Raw genomic sequence first — 21,390 nt, 5'->3', positions numbered from 1 at the left:
TTTGTTTGTATACTTGATTTTGAGGTCTAGCTCACATCATGGGCTTTGTGAACGGCACCCAAGGCCTGGCTTTCATTGCCTTAGACTCAGATCAACAAGGATGGTGACCACTCTAACTTGGTTAGGTTTGGGTTTTGTCCAACCCTCACACTTAACACTGGATTAGAGAAGTGTTGTGTGGGTCTGGGTACAGGTTCAGGAAGTCCAAACTTGCAGACAAAGTTTTAACTGGAACCAGAGAATGATCCCAGTTGGGAACCCAGGGCTTAACATCACAGGTCCTGATCAAAATACTCCCAGCAAGTCATAATAACAAAAGTAAGATGAAACCAATTCCTCAAATGTTCTTGATGACCTGGGCACACTCATTCAGCCGTTGAGTGAGACTAGAGTCCCGATTCTGCCATTCTTCTGGTGAAAAATTTACCAAAAGGTATATTAATTACACCGAAAAAATCTAATCTCTGGCCTTGCTAACACTGTGACAAGGCAAACACCACTTCATGCCTCTCACTTAAAATATGTATATCTGTTAGGCGAAGGTGGAAGTTCCCAATTAAGACTGACGTAAGAGAAATTGCTCATCTTGCTAAATTAAAGCCTTAGTTTATGCTAAAAAAAATGACCTAGTTGGGGACAATACATATTTTAAATGGCACAAATTCTTGAACTAAGACTGTATGATCCCTATAAACATACAGTAATACCATAAGTACATCCATCAGATTAAGACACTTAAAAATCACTCAAATGATAAGTGGCCTTACCTAAACAAAGGTCTAGTCACCAAACTATTTGGTTACAATGTTGGGTATAGACAGATGGGGAATATGGGATTAATGCAATGGCTGAAAACTGCTTTAAAAAAAGTCATGTTAGTAGGTAAAGCGTGAGACAACAAGTTAGATGGCTGATCACTGTATTGGCTCATTGCCAACTCGTCCACTTGCTAGCTTGGCTGAGAAAGCGGACAGTCTATATCAGATGTATGCAATTGACAGGTCTCACGACCAACTGGATTGTGCCTCTTCGACTGACCATACGTAAACCCACCAAAGTAACGAGAGATTTTATATAACTTATTTTTAAACAAAATTCCCCATGTTAGAAGCCAGGACTTATGGAATCTATTCAGCCTGCAGGTTGAGATCACAAGACTTGTAGCCAAACTCTAGCATTGTTGTTAACTTCCAGCTTTTCCTCTTGAACATCATACTTATTGAGATAAGGAAACTCCAAGTTGTGACATTTCTCATTTCCTGGTCTCTAAACATTATTTCATGACCATCGCCTTTACACAACTGCATTCAGAGATGCAGTAAGGACACGCGGAATAAAGAATCTGCCTTCATTGGCTGAAAAATAACATCAGTCTTGGCGGTGAAGGTTCTTATAACCTCCTCTATTGTGAGCACCTGTTATAGGTTGTGGTGGTCAGGGACCTAATTATCCATCGCAATACAAATCCTATTAAATTGGTAATAGTTTTGCAGTTTGTGGCTTTTCTCCTTTTTAAGCTTGTTCAGCAGTTTGCAAAGTTGTCACTGACCTATAAACTACTGCATGCACCCAGTTTCCATACAACACTCATGATTGTAGGTGCTGGTAACGATGAACTAATTCTAAAACCAAGCTACTTCCAGTGGTAAAATGCATTCAAAGTCCTAAACTAGGATGTTCTCAATTTCCTCTGAATTCTCAGTTATCTATTCTGATGCCAACCACTAAAGGGAGCAACCCTGAAACTACTTGATCCTTAGGATCTACAAATCCTTGCACCCTCTAGTGGAAGGCACTGGCATGACTGCATGCAGTAGTGGGTAAAAATAAACCAATAATTATCTATGAATAAAATTAGTGATTGTTAATTTGACCATTAAAAATAGATGTTAAGTGGACTCCCTGGTCCTGCCACACCTATTTACGGTTTTGTCTCTGCTTTTTTTTTTTTTGGCTGATTATTAGCAACTCACTGCAAGTTTCTAGAGAAACCACAATGCGCTTCCTGCTATCAGATATTAGACTGAAACCCTTTAATGTGTGGGTTTTGGTATAGGAGGGCCTAAACGAGAACTTCAAACACTTTTTTATAACAAAGCTGAAGCTACAACTGACCATAATGTCTTGCGCTGAAGATTAACCCCTTAATCCCATTTGACATACTATCCCATCAAGGTGATCTGGGACTTAATTCCCAGGGACGGGATAGTACATCATAGCAATTGGCTACGCTCACGGGGGCGGTCGCAGCCGGGTGTCAGCTATGCCAGGAGCGGTCACAGTCCACCCCGGCACACTGCAATTAAACATGATCAGTGTTCCGGCGGTATAGGGAAGCATCGTGCAAGGAGGGGGGGCTCCCTGAGACCCTCGGAGCAATGTGATCACATTGCTCTGAGGGTCTCCTACCTTCTTCTCCCTGCAGGCTCTGGATCCAAAATGGCCACAGCTCTGCATCTGGGTCCTGGAGGGGGGTGGCTTACCAAGTGCCTGCTCAGAGCAGGCGCTGGTAAGCCAGGAGCCCTGCTTGTCAGATCAGCAATCTGACCTTATAACCTGATGGGGGGCCAACCCCCCCCCTCTTCCCCAGGGCAATGTTACAAAGTAAAAAAGTTAGGGGGGGGGGGGAAATTGTTCCCATAAATACATTTCTTTAAATTAAAAACAAAAGTACACATTTAGTACCGCCGCATCCGTAATGACCCAACCTATAAAACTGTCCCACTAGTTAACCCCTTCAGTGAACACCGTAAAAAAGCAAAAATACTTTATCATACTGCCGAACAAAAAGTTGAAAAACACGCGATCAAAAATACGGATATATATAACCATGGCACCGCTGGAAACGTCATCTTGTCCAGCAAAAAAACGAGCCGCCATACAGCATCAGCGAAAAAATAAATAAAAGTTAGTCCTCAGAATAAAGCGATGCAAAAATGATTATTTTTTTTCTATAAAATGGTTTTAATTGTATAAAAGCGCCAAAACATAAAAAGATATAAATGAGGTATCGCTGTTATCGTACTGACCCAAAGAATAAAACTGCTTTATCCATTTTACCAAACGCGAAACGGTATAAACGCTCACAAAAATCAGAATAAAAAGCGATCAAAAACAGTCACGTGCCCGAAAATGGTACCAATAAAAACGTCAACTCGTTCCGCAAAAAACAAGACCTCAAATGACTGTGGACCAAAATATGGAAAAATTATAGGTCTCAAAATGTGGAGACGCAAAAAATATTTTTTTGCAATAAAAAGCATATTTTAGTGTGTGACAGCTGCCAGTCATAAAAACCCGCTATACAAGTAAATCAAACCCCCCTTCATCACCCCCTTAGTTAGGGGGAATTGGAAAATGTATTTACATTTTCCCGTTGCGGTTAGAGGTGTGTTTGGGTTACCATTGGGATTAGGGTTAGGGGTGTGTTTGGATTAGGGTTTCAGTTATAATTGGGGGGGTTTCCACTGTTTAGGCACATCAGGGGCTCTCCAAACGCGACATGGCGTCCGATCTCAATTCCAGCCAATTCTGCGTTGAAAAAGTAAAACAGTGCTCCTTCCCTTCCGAGCTCTCCCATGCGCCCAAACAAGGGTTTACCCCAACATATGGGGTATCAGCGTACTCGGGACAAATTGGACAACAACTTCTGGGGTCCAATTTCTCTTGTTAACCTTGGCAAAATAAAAATTTGGGGGGGCTAAACAATTTTTGTAGGAAAAAATTATTTTTTTATTTTCACAGCTCTGCGTTATAAACTGTAGTGAAATACTTGGGGGTTCAGAGTTCTCACAACACATCTAGATAAGATCCTTAGGGGGTCTACTTTCCAAAATGGTGTCACTTGTGGGGGGGTTTTCAATGTTTAGGGACATCAGGGGCTCTCCAAACGCAACATGGCGTCCCATCTCAATTCCTGCCAGTTTTGCATTGAAAAGTCAAACGGCGCTCCTTCCCTTCCGAGCTCTGCCATGCACCCAAACAGTGGTTTACCCCCACATATGGGGTATCAGCATACTCAGGACAAATTGCACAACAACTTGTGGTACAATTTCTTCTGGTACCCTCGGGAAAATAAAAAATTGGGGGCGAGAAGTTCATTTTTGAGAAAAAATATATTTTATTTTTACAGCTCTACATTATAAACTTCTGTGGAGCACTTAGACCGCCTAAGGAACTTTTCTAGATGGGGGCTCAATTTTCCAAAATGGTGTCACTTGTGGGGGGTTTCAATGTTTAGGCACATCAAGGGCTCTCCAAATGCAACATGGTGTCCGATCTCAATTCCAGCCATTTTTGCACTGAAAAGTAAAATGGTGCTCCTTCCCTTCCGAGCTCTGCCATGCGCCCAAACAGTGGTTTACCCCCACATATGGGGTATCGACGTACTCAGGACAAATTGCACAACAACTTTTGGGGTCCATTTTCCCTTGTTACCTTGGTAAAATAAAACAAATTGGAGCTGAAGTAAATTTTTTTTTTTGTGGGAAAAAAAAAATTAAATGTTCATTTTTTTTTTTTTTTTTTTTTTTAAACATTACAAAAATTCCTATGAAGCACGAAAAGGGTTAATAAACTTTTTGAATGTGGTTTTGAGCACATTGAGGGGTGCAGTTTTTAGAATGGTGTCACAGTTGGGTATTTTCTTTCATATAGATCCCTCCAAAATGACTTCAAATGTGACGTGGTCCCTAAAAAAAAAAAAAAAAAAAAAAAAAAAAGTGTTGTAAAAATGAGAAATTGCTGGTCAACTCTTAACCCTTAACTCCCTAACAAAAAAAAATGTGGTTCCAAAATTGTGCTGATGTAAAGTACACATGTGGGAAATGTTACCTATTAAGTATTTTGTGTGACATATCTCTGTGATTTAAGGGCATAAAAATTCAAATTTGGAAAATTGTTTTTTTCCCAAATAACCGCAAGTCATATCGAGGAAATTTTACCACCATCATGAAGTACAATATGTCACGAGAAAACAATGTCAGAAACACCGGGATCCGTTGAAGCAAACCAGAGTTATAACCTCATAAAGGGACAGTGGTCAGAATTGTAAAAATTGTCCGATCATTAATGTGCAAACCACCCTCGGGGCTTAAGGGGTTAAGATTTCCCATTACTGGAGCTGAGGGTCCGCGGCTGCCCCCCTGAAAACAGCCCATAGCGTTATCCTCCTCCACCGTTTGTACAGGGGGCACAATGCAGTCAGGGGGTAACGTCCTCCTGGAATCACCAAACCCAGACTCCTCCATCAGACGCAGATCGAGAAGTGTGATCTGTCACTGCACAGAACACGTCTCCTCCAGAGTCCAGTGGTGGCGACTTTACACCACTCCATCCGACGCTCGGCATTATGCTTGGTGATGTACAACTGCATGCAGCCGCTCGGTCACAAAGCTCCTGATGTGGGCGCGATGTTTGTGCTGATACCAAATGAGGTCTGGACTCTGCAGTTATGGGGTCAGCAGACTCATCTGCTCCTTGGCGCTGTAACGTCACAGGGTCTCTGCTTCTTGGCTGAGTTGCTGAGGGTCCACCGGCCACACTGGTATCGGTAAGCTCTGCAATACCGGCCATTCTGTTACACTTGTAAAGGAGAATTGCATTGTGGGGGGGTTGAGGGACTGGATGGTATATATTGGCGTTGCAGGTTATACACTGGGGGGGGTCTAAGGACCAGAGGCTATACACCGTTGGGTGATAGACTGAATGTTATATACTGGAGTTCTTGGGGCCAGAGGTTACACATCGGAGGCAATGGGACTGAATGAGAAATTAGTATTCAATGATTGATACAAGTGCCTCCTATCCAATGGGGTCTGCAGAGGTCAGTCTTTGAAGGGTAAAATGTTGTCTCGGTCCTCTCTCCTGTGTTTTGGAGCATTGCCAGTTAGCATCCATACTACCTGGTCTCTGAGTCAGTACATCCTCTTCATTAGTGAATGGAAACATTGATGATTTTCTTCCATTGCTAATAATCTTGCCCTGATCACATCCAACAAATAAAGGGCTTGTTGGGAACGAGCCCGTGTGACCCGATCCTTATTAATGACTGCAGGCATAGATCTATAAATGTGCCGTCCTGCAGGTGAAAGTGCGCTAGAAAGTTGCAGAACTTTATGGAGATGTGCTGCATGACCGTTCTGGTGACGAGTGGCTGCAGGTTTTCTGGTGATCGTCTGTGTCGGCGCTGCTGCTCCTCTTCATCCTGATCAGATCAGTTTCAGACTCTTCCCCTCTTCTGCTGATGTCTTAAGTCTTTTGGGGAAGTGGCTCAGACCTCAGACGTTTGCTTCTGCTCATATTCTGAGAACGTGCTAGAAGAAAACACAACAGGATTCTCTGCCGAAGACACAAGTAAGTCTCCCTCTCCTCACCTCGGGGGGCAAACCGGAACCAGGTGGCTGGGGCAAATCGATAGAGGCTCCATTATTAGGAGCCCAGAGGAAGTGAGCGCTGCTGGACAACCCCAAGGAAACGGAGGGCACTGAGTACTAAAATTTTCCATTAACTCGCAAATCTGGGATCAGCTCACCCAGTGTATAGGGGAAACCGTGTAAATGACAGTCCCATATAATGCACGAATTACTGGAATCATTCCATTAGGACAATTTACGTTCTCTAAAGCCTATCAAATGCAGATATTTTATGACGCTGCCCATACATGTAATACAGGCTGCCACAACTGCAGTAACCCAGGAGGGTATATAGGAGGATGTATATGAGAGTATTTAGTATGGTGTATAGGACAGTATATAGGAGGGTATATAGGAAGGTGTACAGGAGAGTGTATAGGACAGTATATAGTAGGATGTATAGGAGAGTATATAGGAGGGTGGTTGGGTGAAGCCAATTATTGTCAAACTACTGTGTTTTCTCTTTTTAAATCATAATGACAACCCAAAACATCTAAATGACCCTGATGAAAAGTTAACACACCTTGGTGATTTTGGTCTGATAACATGCACGGAAGTTGACACAAATGGGTGTGCATGGCTACTAAAGGTAACATCTTCACCTGTGACCTGTTTGCTTGTAATCAGTGTGTGTGCATAAAAGCCGAGTGAGTTTCTGGGATCCAGACACACTCTTGCATCTTTCATCCAGCCACTGACGTTTCTGCATTGTGAGTCATGGGGAAAGCAAAAGAATTGTCATCGGATCTACGGGAAAAGGTAGTTGAACTGTATAAAACAGGAAAGGGATACAAAAAGATATTCAACGAATAGATAATGCCAGTCAGTAGCGTTCACACTGTGATTAACAAATGGAAAATCAGGGGCCCTGTAAAAACAAAACCGTCAAGTAGACCATTAAAAATGTTGTCCACAATGGCCAGGAAAATTGTTTGGGATGCAAAGAAAAACCCACAAATAACATCAGCTGAAATACAGGACTCTCTGAAAACTAGCTGTGTGGCTGTTTCAAGATGCACAATAAGGAGGCACTTGAAGAAAATGGGCTGCATGGTCGAGTCGCCAGAAGAAAGCCATTACTGCACAAATGCCATAAAGTATCTCGCCTACAATACGTTAAACAGCACAGAGACAAGCCTCAAAACTTCTGAAATAAGGTAATTTGGAGTGATGAGACCAAAATTGAACTTTTTGGCCACAATTATAAACGTTACATTTGAATAGACGTCAACAAGGCCTATGATGAATGGAACACCATTCCTACTGTAAAGCATGGAGGTGGATCGCTGATGTTTTAGGGATGTGTGAGCTACAAAGGCGCAGGAAACTTGGTCAAAGATGAAGGAAAGATGAATGCAGCACCTTATCAGCAAATGCTGGAGGCAAATTTATACTCATCAGCTCGGAAGCTGCGCATGGGACGTACTTGGACGTTCCAACATGACAACAATCCAAAACACAAGGCCAAGTCGACCTGTCATTGGCTACAGCAGAACAAAGTGAAGGTTCTGGAGTGGCCATCTCAGTCTCCTGACCTCAATATCATTGAGCCACTCTGGGGAGATCTCAAGCGCACAGTTCATGCTAGACAGCCCAGGTATTTACAGGAACTGGAGGCTTTTTGCCAAGAAGAGTGGGCGGCTTTACCATCTGAGAAAATAAAGAACCTCATCCATAACTACCACAAAATACTGCAAGCTGTCATTGATGTTAGAGGGGGCAATACACGGTATTAAGAAATGGGGTATGTGAACTTTTGATCAGGATCATTTGGATGTTTTGGGTTGTCATTATGACTTAAAAAGAGAAAACACAGTAGTTTGGCAACAAATGGCTTCACCCAACCACTAACCATGAGTGGAGAAAAAGGTTTGGTGTTATCTACTATATAATTGTCTAAGGGTCACTTCAGTCCTTCTGTCTGTCTGTCATTGATATTTATTGGTCGCGGCCTCTGTCTGTCATGTAATCCAAGTCACTGGTCGTGGCAAAACAGCCACAACCAATCAGCGACGGGCACAGTCCGGCGGAAAAATGGCCGCTCCTTCCTCCCCGCAGTCAGTGCCCGCTCCGTACTCCCCTCCAGTCTGCACTCACACAGGGTTAATGGCAGCGTTGACCGTGGTGTAACGCACTTGGGTAACGCTGCTATTAAGCCTGTGTGACCAACTTTTTACTATTCATGCTGCCTATGCAGCATGAATAGTAAAACGATCTAATGTTAAAAATAATAAAAAAAATAAAAAATCATTATATACTCACCGTCCGTCGGCCCCCGGATCGACAACAGGCCTTTCCCGCTCGCGACGCTCCGGTAACCGGTCCATGCTGCGATCTCGCGAGATGATGATGTAGCGGTCTCGTGAGACCGCTACGTCTTCATCGAGAGAGACCGCAATGCACTTTTGAGACCGGAGCACACGAGCAGCGTCGGTAACCACTTTGCTTGGATCCGGAGCCTCCGGAAGGTGAGTATATAACTATTTTTTTATTTTATTTATTTTTTAACAGGGATATGATGCCCACATTGCAATATACTACGTGCGCTGGGCAATATACTACATGGGTTGTGCTATATACTACGTGGCTGGGCAATATACTACATGGGCTGTGCTATATACTACGTGGCTGGGCAATATACTAAGTGACTGGGCAATATACTACATACTACGTGGCTGGGCAATATACTAAGTGACTGGGCAATATACTGTGACTGGGCAATATACTAAGTGACTGGGCAATATACTACGTGGCTGGGCAATATACTACATACTACATGGCTGGGCAATATACTACGTGGCTCTGTGCTGTATACTACGTGGCTGGGCAATATACTATGTGGCTGGGCAATATACTACGTGGCACTGTGCTGTATATTACGTGGCTGGGCAATATACTACATGGCTGGGCAATATACTACGTGACTGGGCAATATACTACGTGGCTGTGCTATATACTACGTGGACATGCATATTCTAGAATACCCGATGCATTAGAATCGGGCCACCATCTAGTCATTCATATTCTCTGAAAAAAGCCAAGAAAGCAAAAATTCTGCCGGGGTATGTAAACTTTTGAGCACAACTGTATATATCATATACATATAATAGACACAAGCACATATATATTATACACATATATACACACAGGTTACATAGTTACATAGTTATTAAGGTTCAAGGAAGACTTTAAGTCCATCTAGTTCACCCCATAGCCTAACCTAACATGCCCTAACATGTTGATCCAGAGGAAGGCAAAAAAAAACCATGTGGCAAAGAGTAAGCTCCACATTGGGGAAAAAAATTCCTTCCCGACTCCACATACGGCAATCAGACTAGTTCCCTGGATCAACGCCTTATCAAGGAATCTAGTGTATATATAACCTGTAACATTATACTTTTCCAGAAAGGTATCCAGTCCCCTCTTAAATTTAAGTAATGAATCCCTCATTACAACATCATACGGCAGAGAGTTCCATAGTCTCACTGCTCTTACAGTAAAGAATCCGCGTCTGTTATTATGCTTAAACCTTTTTTCTTCCAGACATAGAGGATGCCCCCTTGTCCCTGTCTCAGGTCTATGATTAAAAAGATCCCCTAATAAAGTGGCACGTTATGGTACGAGGCTCGCTGCAACCTCCTGACACTAATAAACGCTACATAGAAAACATCATCTGTGCAAGGAAATCCTCCTGTTTACTATTTGTATTTTATAGATTTTACTTTATTTTTGTGTTTTAAGAATGAATGTGGCCGTGATTCTACTTCTGCTGATAATCCCGGCATCAGGAGGTAAGTGTCCGGGGAGAGAAAAGCAGGCGGCTCCTCTCCCACAGCCGCAGCTTCCTTTCTAAACTTCAGTTTTCTGTCAACATCTCTGCATTTATACAAATTCCTTATACACAAAACATAAAAAAAAAATCAGAGATTGTATCCTTTATTTACCACATCAAGTTAAATCTGACGATCTGAACGAAAACCCCAGAAGAGAAAAAGATGATGAGAATTCTGGCGATAGTGAAGATCAAAATGAAGGGTCCGGAGAGCAAGGTGAGAAATCACTCCATAACTTTAGGCGTTCTGCATCACTCACTGACAAAAAGGGGGAAATAACAAAAGGACCTACATAATAGCAAAAATTACATAGGGGGCGTTACTATAGTAGTTATATTCTTGTACATAGGAGCAGTATTATAGTAGTTATATTCTTGTACATAGGAACAGCATTATAGTAGTTATATTCTTGTACATAGGGGCAGTATTATAGTAGTTATATTCTTGTACATAGGAGCAGTACTATAGTAGTTATATTCTTGTACATAGGGGCAGTATTATAGTAGTTATATTCTTGTACATAGGGGCAGTATTATCGTAGTTATATTCTTGTACATAGGGGCAGTATTATAGTAGTTATATTCTTGTACATAGGGGCAGTATTATCGTAGTTATATTCTTGTACATAGGAGCATTATTATAGTAGTTATATTCTTGTACATAGGGGCAATATTATAGTAGTTATATTCTTGTACATAGGGGCAGTATTATCGTAGTTATATTCTTGTACATAGGAGCATTATTATAGTAGTTATATTCTTGTACATAGGAGCAGTATTATAGTAGTTATATTCTTGTACATAGGAGCAGTACTATAGTAGTTATATTCTTGTACATAGGGGCAGTATTATAGTAGTTATATTCTTGTACATAGGGGCAGTATTATCGTAGTTATATTCTTGTACATAGGGGCAGTATTATAGTAGTTATATTCTTGTACATAGGGGCAGTATTATCGTAGTTATATTCTTGTACATAGGAGCATTATTATAGTAGTTATATTCTTGTACATAGGGGCAATATTATAGTAGTTATATTCTTGTACATAGGAGCAGTATTATAGTAGTTATATTCTTGTACATAGGGGCAGTATTATAGTAGTTATATTCTTGTACATAGGGGCAGTATTATAGTAGTTATATTCTTGTACATAGGAGCAGTATTATAGTAGTTATATTCTTGTACATAGGGGCAGTATTATAGTAGTTATATTCTTGTATATAGGAGCAGTATTATCGTAGTTATATTCTTGTACATAGGGGCAGTATTATAGTAGTTATATTCTTGTACATAGGAGCATTATTATAGTAGTTATATTCTTGTACATAGGGGCAGTATTATAGTAGTTATAGTCTTGTACATAGGGGCAGTATTATAGTAGTTATATTCTTGTACATAGGAGCAGTATTATAGTAGTTATAGTCTTGTACATAGGGGCAGTATTATAGTAGTTATATTCTTGTACATAGGGGCAGTAGCGTAGCTACTGGGGGGGCAGAGGGGGCCGTCGCCCCGGGCCCTGTCACAAGAAGGGGCCCACCGGGAGCCAGGGCAGAACACCGCATAGGAGCAGAGCAGTATAATGTCTGCTCCCGTCTGACGGAGACTCTGCAGGCTGCTATTAGCACAGTGGCCGGCTGCAGAGTCTCCCCCCTGCAGTGAATGGTTTCGCCCCTCTGACCTAGTGATGTGTCGTTCGCGAACGAGCCGACACAAAGAGCCGGCTCCCTGCTGTGAACGATGGGAGCCGGCACGCCAGTGAGAGCCACTAAAATTCCTGAATGGCTCTCACTGGGCGTAAAATCCAGGACTTCGGGAGGCGTAACTCCGCCCACCTGAGCAAAACCCTGTCCACTCTTCAATTTAATTGGCTCTAAGAAGTGGGCGGAGTTTCTGCAGTAGGTGGGCGGGGTTTCGGACGCATGAACAGCTATTCAATAGGGATCCATTTAGGATCCAAAAAGAGCCGTTTTGTGAGCCGAAAGAGCCGGCTCTTTTTGGTGAGCGGAGCCATGAGAGCCGGATCACCAAAAAGAGCCGGACTGCCCATCACTACTCTGACCTAATCATGAAGCTTTTCCCCGGCTGCAGTTTTCTTCACTCTGTGCACGCTGGGATTGGCTCAGGCACGCTGGGTCCTAGTGCCCACACCGTGCATTTCACCTAGACACTTCCTGGTCCTGCCTGCAAACTTTATCAGTAAGTGCTGGGGATGGAAATTGTTAGGTTTATTAAATTCAGGTATGTCAGTGTGAGACCGCTGGGGTATTGTGGGGGCTGAAAGTGAGTGAGGGGGGACAGGGTACTGAGGGGTAAATGTGAGACCATGGGGGTATTGTGGGGGAGGGGAGACAGGGTACTGAGGGGTAAATGTGAGACCATGGGGGTATTGTGGGGGAGGGGAGACAGGGCACTGGGGGGTGAATGTGAGACCATGGGGGTATTGTGGGGGAGGGGAGACAGGGCACTGGGGGGTGAATGTGAGACCATTTGGGGGTTGTGAGGGCAGAAGGTGGGTGAGGGGGGTCAGGGCACTGAGAGGGTGGATGTGAGATGATGGGGTATTGGGGCTGAAGTGGGGGAGGGGGGACAGGTCACTGGGGGCTGAATATTATAATGTTTAGTTATGATATTATATGTACTCCATCACATGTAATATTTGCTGTCTGGGGAGGCTGGAGATGGGGGGTCGGGGGCTTTTGATACGTACCACCTGGGTCTTTTATGAGTATTAGTATAAGGAGCCCCCATACAGTAACCAAGAGCTGCATCACATTTACAGCACCACTCCAGCATTATTTTTTATTTCATTACTGGAGCGGTGCTGACAATCCCCGTCCCCTGCCCTCTGTCTGATACTCACCTTCTGGCGTTTTCATCTGTTTTTGTCTCGGCTCGGCTCCGTCTCCTGCAGTTTGTGTCCTGTCCGAGGCTCCAGTGTTTCATGGAGCAGCGCAGAGGTCACTAATCAGTGTGAGTCTGTGGGAGCCTATTTCTGGCCTCTCTCTCACTCTCAGGCTATGTGCACACGGTGCGGATTGGCCGCTGCGGATTCACAGCAGTTTTCCATCTGGTTTACAGTGTCATTTAAACCTATGGAAAATCCGCAGTGCCCATGGTGTGGAAAATACCACGCGGAAACGCTGCATTGTATTTTCCGCAGCATGTCATTTCTTTTTGAAGATTCCACAGGGTTTTACACCTGCTCCTGTATAGGATTCCGCAGGTGAAATCTGCACAAAAAACAAGAAATCCGCGGTAAATCCGCACACGAATCCGCAACAAGTGCACATAGCCTCATAGTCTTACATTGAGCGCTTGTGACATAGCTTCTAACTTCTGGCCAGTCAGAAGCTGCGCTCACAAGTTTGAGCAGCGGCACTGCAGCAGTGCCACAAAATAGTGAATACGTCGGAGGATGAGTAAATGACCAGGGCATCCAAATCATGACAGGGAGCTGTGAGTCCATCATAATGTGAATATGGCAGCAATATGGGAGCTGCGGGTCAATCATACTGTGTATATTGGAGCTGTAAGTCCATCATATTGTTTGTACGGGAGCTGCGGGCCCATCATACTGTGTATACGGGAGCTGCGGGCCCATCACACTGTGTATAAGGGACCTGCGGGTCCATCATACTGTGTATAAGGGACCTGCGGGTCCATCATACTGTGTATAAGGGAGCTGCGGGCCAATCATACTGTGTATAAGGGAGCTGCGGGCCCATCATACTGTGTATAAGGGAGCTGCAAGCCCATTATACTGTGTATAAGGGAGCTATGGGTCCATTATACTGTGTATAAGGGAGCTGCAGGTCCATCATACTGTGTATAAGGGAGCTGCGGGCCCATCATACTGTGTATAAGGGAGCTGCGGGCCATCATACTGTGTATAAGGGAGCTGCGGGCCCATCATACTGTGTATAGCGGAGCTGTGGGTCCTTCATACTATGTATAAGGGAGCTGCGGGCCCATCATACTGTGTATAGCGGACCTGTGGGTCCTTCATACTATGTATAAGGGAGCTGCGGGCCCATCATACTGTGTATAAGGGAGCTGCGGGCCCATCATACTGTGTATAAGGGAGCTGTCGGCTCATCATACTGTGTATAAGGGAGCGGTGAGTCCATCATACTGTGTATAAGGGAGCTGCTGGCCCATCACACTGTGTATAAGGGAGCTGCGGGCTTATCATACTGTGTATAAGGGAGCTGCGGGCCCATCATACTGTGTATACAGGAGCTGCGGGCCAATCATACTGTGCGTAAGGGAGCTGCAGGCCCATCATACTGTGTATAAGGGAGCTGTGGGCCCATCATACTGTGTATAAGGGAGCTGTAGGCCCATCACATTGTGTATAAGGGAGCTGCGGGCCCATCATACTGTGTATACGGGAGCTGCGGGTCCATCATACTGTGTATAAGGGAGCTGTGGGCCCATCATACTGTGTATAAGGGAGCTGTGGGCTCATCATACTGTGTATAAGGGAGCAGTGAGTCCATCATACTGTGTATAAGGGAGCTGCGGGCCCATCATACTGTGTATAAGGGAGCTGCAAGCCCATTATACTGTGTATAAGGGAGCTGCGGGTCCATCATACTGTGTATAAGGGAGCTGCGGGTCCATCATACTGTGTATAAGGGAGCTGCAGGCCCATCATACTGTGTATAAGGGAACTGCCGGTCCATCATACTGTGTATAGCGGAGCTGTGGGTCCTTCATACTATGTATAAGGGAGCTGCGGGCCCATCATACTGTGTATAAGGGAGCTGCGGGCCCATCATACTGTGTATAAGGGAGCTGCGGGCCCATCATACTGTGTATAAGGGAGCTGCGGGCCCATCATACTGTGTATAAGGGAGCTGCGGGCCCATCATACTGTGTATACAGGAGCTGCAGGCCCATCATACTGTGTGTAAGGGAGCTGCAGGCCCATCATACTGTGTATAAGGGAGCTGCGGGCCCATCATACTGTGTATAAGGGAGCTGTGGGCCCATCATACTGTGTATAAGGGAGCTGTAGGCCCATCACATTGTGTATAAGGGAGCTGCGGGCCCATCATACTGTGTATACGGGAGCTGCGGGTCCATCATACTGTGTATAAGGGAGCTGTGGGCTCATCATACTGTGTATAAGGGAGCGGTGAGTCCATCATACTGTGTATAAGGGAGCTGCGGGCCCATCATACTGTGTATAAGGGAGCTGCGGGCCCATCATACTGTGTATAAGGGAGCTGCGGGTCCATCATACTGTGTATAAGGGAGCTGCAAGCCCATTATACTGTGTATAAGGGAGCTGCGGGTCCATCATACTGTGTATAAGGGAGCTGCAGGCCCATCATACTGTGTATAAGGGAACTGCCGGTCCATCATACTGTGTATAGCGGAGCTGTGGGTCCTTCATACTATGTATAAGGGAGCTGCGGGCCCATCATACTGTGTATAAGGGAGCTGCGGGCCCATCATACTGTGTATAAGGGAGCTGCGGGCCCATCATACTGTGTATAAGGGAGCTGCGGGCTCATCATACTGTGTATAAGGGAGCGGTGAGTCCATCATACTGTGTATAAGGGAGCTGCGGGCCCATCATACTGTGTATAAGGGAGCTGCGGGCCCATCATACTGTGTATAAGGGAGCTGTGGGCCCATCATACTGTGTATAAGGGAGCTGCGGGCCCATCATACTGTGTATAAGGGAGCTGTAGGCCCATCACATCGTGTATAAGGGAGCTGCGGGCCCATTATACTGTGTATACGGGAGCTGCGAGTCCATCATACTGTGTATAAGGGAGCTGTAGGCCCATCACATTGTGTATAAGGGAGCTGCGGGCCCATTATACTGTGTATAAGGGAGCTGCGGGTCCATCATACTGTGTATACGGGAGCTGCGGGCCCATCATACTGTGTATAAGGGAGCTGTAGGCCCATCACATTGTGTATAAGGGAGCTGCGGGCCCATTATACTGTGTATAAGGGAGCTGCGGGTCCATCATACTGTGTATACGGGAGCTGCGGGCTCATCATACTGTGTATAAGGGAGCGGTGAGTGCATCATACTGTGTATAAGGGAGCTGCGGGCCCATCACACTGTGTATAAGGGAGCTGCGGGCCCATCATACTGTGTATAAGGGAGCTGCGGGCCCATCATACTGTGTATAAGGGAGCTGCGGGTCCATCATACTGTGTATAAGGGAGCTGCGGGTCCATCATACTGTGTATAAGGGAGCTGCGGGTCCATCATACTGTGTATAAGGGAGCTGCGGGTCCATCATACTGTGTATAAGGGAGCTGCGGGCTCATCATACTGTGTATAAGGGAGCTGCGGGTCCATCATACTGTGTATACGGGAGCTGCGGGTCCATCATACTGTGTATAAGGGAGCTGCGGGCCCATCATACTGTGTATAAGGGAGCTGCTGGCCCATCACACTGTGTATAAGGGAGCTGCTGGCCCATCACACTGTGTATAAGGGAGCTGCGGGCCCATCATACTGTGTATAAGGGAGCTGGGGGTCCATCATACTGTGTATAGGAGACTGTGAAGGCATATTGTGCATATGGGAGCTGTTGGCCCATTACACTGTATATGGGGGAGCTCTGGGGGGCATTATACGTTCTATAGTGAAGTTCTGTCAGCATTATACTGTGTAGAGGGGAGCAGTGGGATCATACTGTATAAAGGGGAGCAGTGGGAACATCATACGGTGTATCGGGGAGTTATAGAATCATCATACTGTGTATAGGGGAGCTGTGGGGGCCTTAGACTGTGTATAGGGAAGCTTTGAGCTCACCATACTGTGTATAATAGAGCAGTACATGGGGGAACTTAGGGGACATTATTAAATGTTAAGTGGGCACTTAAGCATTATTGTTATAGGGGCAATCAGAGTATTGTGACCATCAAAGTTGCATATGGTCACAATATGGCGGTAAAGTCAATGTTCGTTTTTGTATATAGATTTATTTTCAATAACAGTGCGGTCATATTCTGAGGTTCCCCTATATTCACAATTAGAGTGCGCAACCGCAGTTGTAATCAGGGTTAGCTGGTTAGGGGCCCACTCAGATGTTTCGCCCCCCCCCCCCCCCCCAAGTTGAAACCCTAGCTACGCCTCTGCATAGGGGGCAGTATTATAGTAGTTATATTCTTGTACATAGGAGCAGTATTATAGTAGTTATATTCTTGTACATAGGAGCAATATTATAGTAGTTATATTCTTGTACATAGGAGCAATATTATGGTAGTTATATTCTTGTACATAGGAGCAGTATTATAGTAGTTATATTCTTGTACATAGGAGCAGTATTATAGTAGTTATATTCTTGTACATAGGGGCAGTATAATAGTAGTTATATTCTTGTATATGGGGGCAGTATTATAGTGGTTATATTCTTGTACATGGCAGTATTATAGTAGTTATATTTTTGTACATAGGGGCAGTATTACAGTAGTTCTATTCTTGTACATAGGAGCAGTATTATAGTAGTTATATTGTACATAGGAGTAGTATTATAGTAGTTATACTCTTTTACATAGGGGGCAGTATTATAGTAGTTTTATTCTTGTACATAGGAGTAGTATTATAGTAGTTATATTCTTGTACATAGGGGCAGTATTATAGTAGTTATATTCTTGTACATAGGAGCAGTATTACAGTAGTTCTATTCTTGTACATAGGAGCAGTATTATAGTAGTTATATTCTTGTACATAGGAGCAGTATAATAGTAGTTATATTCTTGTACATGGGGCAGTATTATAGTAGTTATATTCTTGTACATAGGGGGCAGTATTATAGTAGTTATATTCTTGTACATAGGGGGCAGTATTATAGTAGTTATATTCTTGTACATAAGAGCAGTATTATAATAGGTATATTCTTGTACATAGGGACAGTATTATAGTAGTTATATTCTTGTACATAGGGGCAGTATTATAGTAGGTATAGTATATTCTTGCACATAGAGGGCAGTATTATAGTAGTTATATCCTTGTACATAGGGGCAGTATTATAGTAGTTCTATTCTTGTCCATAGGAGAGGATAGACGTGTGTTTGTGAGCTCCCAGCAGGGCGGAGGCATGACTTCTGACCCAGGTGGAGGGGAGGGAAGCTGGGCTGATGATCCAGGGGAAGCTCCCAGCCTGGAGTGTGGCCTGCAGCATGGATCTGATGGTAATGGAGACCTGGAAAAGGTGGCTGGTGAGTCTTCTAAACCTGCTTGTTATGTTGCCCGAATGAGTGCTAAAGTTACAAGGCAAAGCATTATTAAGCTGGAATTGCAAATCTGCAAATTAAAAGATGAAATTCAGAATGAGACTGATACTAAGATAAAACTGATGAAAAGTGAGAGCCTGGATGACTGCAGACGAGAGCTGGCCATTCGGAAAGAAAACCTGGACAAAGATGTAAACTCTGTGCCCAGAAAGATAACTTGGGCTATGGAGAAAAAAAGGGGATCCAGAGCCCAGAAGGAGAGTAGAAAAAGTAAAAGTTTAATTGGTAAAAAGGACATTAAAAATAAAACTGTGCAGAGTGTGGAGCAAGGAAGTCCAGAAAGAAATGCAGAACTTATATCAGCCGCACAATGTGAGGGGTCTGAGGCAGCAGATACTGCAGGGATCGCTGCGGAGGAAAGTGTGACAGCAAATGAGGGGTTAACGGCAGTGCCCTCTATATGCAGCAATGAAGTGAGCACAGCTCCTGTGTGTGATAAAGAACGTGCCGCCTGTATTGACTTGGTATGTGAGACCCCACTAAGTGCTGTGTGTGAGACCCCGCCAGGGGTGAACCTAGCCTCTATGCTGCCTGAGGCGAACTGCAAAACGGCGCCCCTCCATAGTAAAATCAGTATAAATAAATCTGGTTTACTCTTTACTTACATTCAATTTACATTACATTTACTCTTTCCATGCATTCAGTAGTTTGAAGTCACATAGAGTGCAGAAATATGTCTACAGCCCTGAACACCCCTTTAATTGCTACGTACTGTAGATCCGTATCCAGATGTACGATAAATAATAATGATTGCAGGGGCCTTCACCATTTGACCCCCACTAATCACAGGCTGCAGTGGTCGTACTATTATGTACAGCAAATGACTGTGAGGTCAGTGATTGGCTGCAGCGGTCATGTAAATAATGCACAGGTCGACATCACTTTTGGTACCAGAGGGGAACACCGACACGAATGAGAATCACTAAATAATGTAATAGGGGGTTTTAATTTTATTTTTTAAGACCATCCCTTACTCTTTTGAAAATTTAGCAAAATAAGAGAAAATTAAAGCCCACAACTGTCAGGTGACTGGCACAGGCCCCCTTCAGAGAAGCGTCTAAGGCTATGTGTGTTTACAGTACCATGTAAACCTATGGAAAACGGAATCCGCTGTGCCCATGCTGCGGAAAAAAACGCGCGGAAACGCAGTGGTTTACATTCCGCAGCATGTCAATTCTTTGTGCGGTTTCCGCAGCGGTTTACACCTGCTCCATAATGGCAATCGGCACAAAATATGCAAAAAAAACACAGTAAAGCCGCGGTAAAACGCAGTGCCTTTCACCTGCAGATTTCTGAAATCTGCAGCGGAAAAATCTGCAGCCCTCAAAAATACTTGTGCACATAGCCTCACAAACCTGACCGCTGCAGTTAATCACAGGTTTTATCTGTTCTGGTACATCCAGATGGTGCAGTCATCACTTCCAAAGCTGCTGTCCACCACCAGAGAGGTCTGTGGCTGAATTCCTGGGGGTGACAGGAGGGCAATATCTCTCTGTATAGGATTTATTTTAAATAAACTAGTATGTATATCCTGTATATTTCCCCATCTCAGACAACCTCTTTAATGCCAGGCAGGATACAATACAAACATAACACATCCTCTTCTATTCACCTTCATGGTCGCACAGTCTCCTGCTGCCTGTGGCTCCTGTGCTTACCTGGTGTATATCAAAGAGGGCACACAGCAGACAGCCAGGGTGACTGGTACCATTGTCATATTAACCGCTTCACCCCAAAGCCTGTTTTCACCTAAGTGACAGGGCCAATTTTTACAATTCTGACCACTGTCACTTTATGAGGTCATAACTCTAAAGCGCTTCAACGGATCCTGCTGATTCTGAGAATGTTTTCTCGTGACATATTGTACTTCATGATAGTGGTAAAACTTCTTCGATATGACTTGCATTTATTTGTGAAAAAAACAAAAATTTGTCGAAAATTATGAAAATTTAGCAATTTTCAAACTTTTAGTTTTTATGCCCTTAAATTAGAGAGTTATATCTCATAATATAGTTAATAAACAACATTTCCCACATGTCTGCTTTACATCAGCACAATTTTGGAAACATAATTTTTTTTTGTTAGGGAGTTATAAGGGTTAAAAGTTGACCAGCGATTTCTCATTTTTGCAACAAAATTTGCAAAACCATTTTTTTTACGGACCACCTCACACTTGAAGTGACTTTGAGGGGTCTATATGACAGAAAATGCCCAAAAGTGACACCATTCTAAAAACTGCACCCCTCAAGGTACTCAAAACCACATTCAAAAAGTTTATTAACCCTTCAGGTGCTTCACAGGAATTTTTGGAATGTTTAAAAAAAATTGAACATTTAACTTTTTTTTCACAAAATTTTTACTTCAGATCCAATTTGTTTTATTTTACCAAGGGTAACAGGAGAAATTGGACCAAAAAAGTCATTGTACAATTTGTCCTGAGTACGCCGATACCCCACATGTTGGGGTAAATCATTGATTGGGCACATGGCAGAGCTCGGAAGGGAAGGAGCGCCATTTGACTTTTCAATGCAAGATTTGCTGGAATTGAGATCGGAACCCATGTCGCGATTGGAGAGCCCCTGATGTGCCTAAAACAGTGGAAACCCCCACAAGTGACACCATTTTGGAAAGTAGACCCTCTAAGGAACTAATCTAGATGTGTGGTGAGCACTTTGAACCTCCAAGTGCTTCACAGAAGTTTATAATGTAGAGCCGTAAAAAAAAATTCATATTAATTTTCACAAAAAATGATCTTTTTGCCCCAAATTTTTTATTTTCCCAAGGGTAACAGGATAAATTGGACCCCAAAAGTTATTGTGCAATTTGTCCTGAGTACGCTGATACTTCATATATGGGGATAAACCACTGTT

General features: G+C 43.8%; 1 long non-coding RNA gene across 1 annotated transcript in view; it reads left to right on the top strand.

Moving 5' to 3' along the window:
- Nucleotides 1–6,225: 6,225 nt before the first annotated feature.
- LOC143768744 (uncharacterized) overlaps nt 6,226–21,390 on the top strand; it is a 37,185-nt gene continuing 22,020 nt past the window's right edge. Inside the window, exons 1-3 of the long non-coding RNA XR_013214006.1 lie at nt 6,226–6,354; nt 10,155–10,204; nt 10,367–10,462. This is a non-coding gene — a long non-coding RNA (uncharacterized LOC143768744). The remainder of the gene's footprint in view (nt 6,355–10,154; nt 10,205–10,366; nt 10,463–21,390) is intronic.

This window comes from Ranitomeya variabilis, chromosome 4 (assembly GCF_051348905.1).
Source record: "Ranitomeya variabilis isolate aRanVar5 chromosome 4, aRanVar5.hap1, whole genome shotgun sequence".
NCBI classification, from domain to species: domain Eukaryota; kingdom Metazoa; phylum Chordata; class Amphibia; order Anura; family Dendrobatidae; genus Ranitomeya; species Ranitomeya variabilis.
This window is presented reverse-complemented; position numbering and strand designations above follow the sequence as displayed.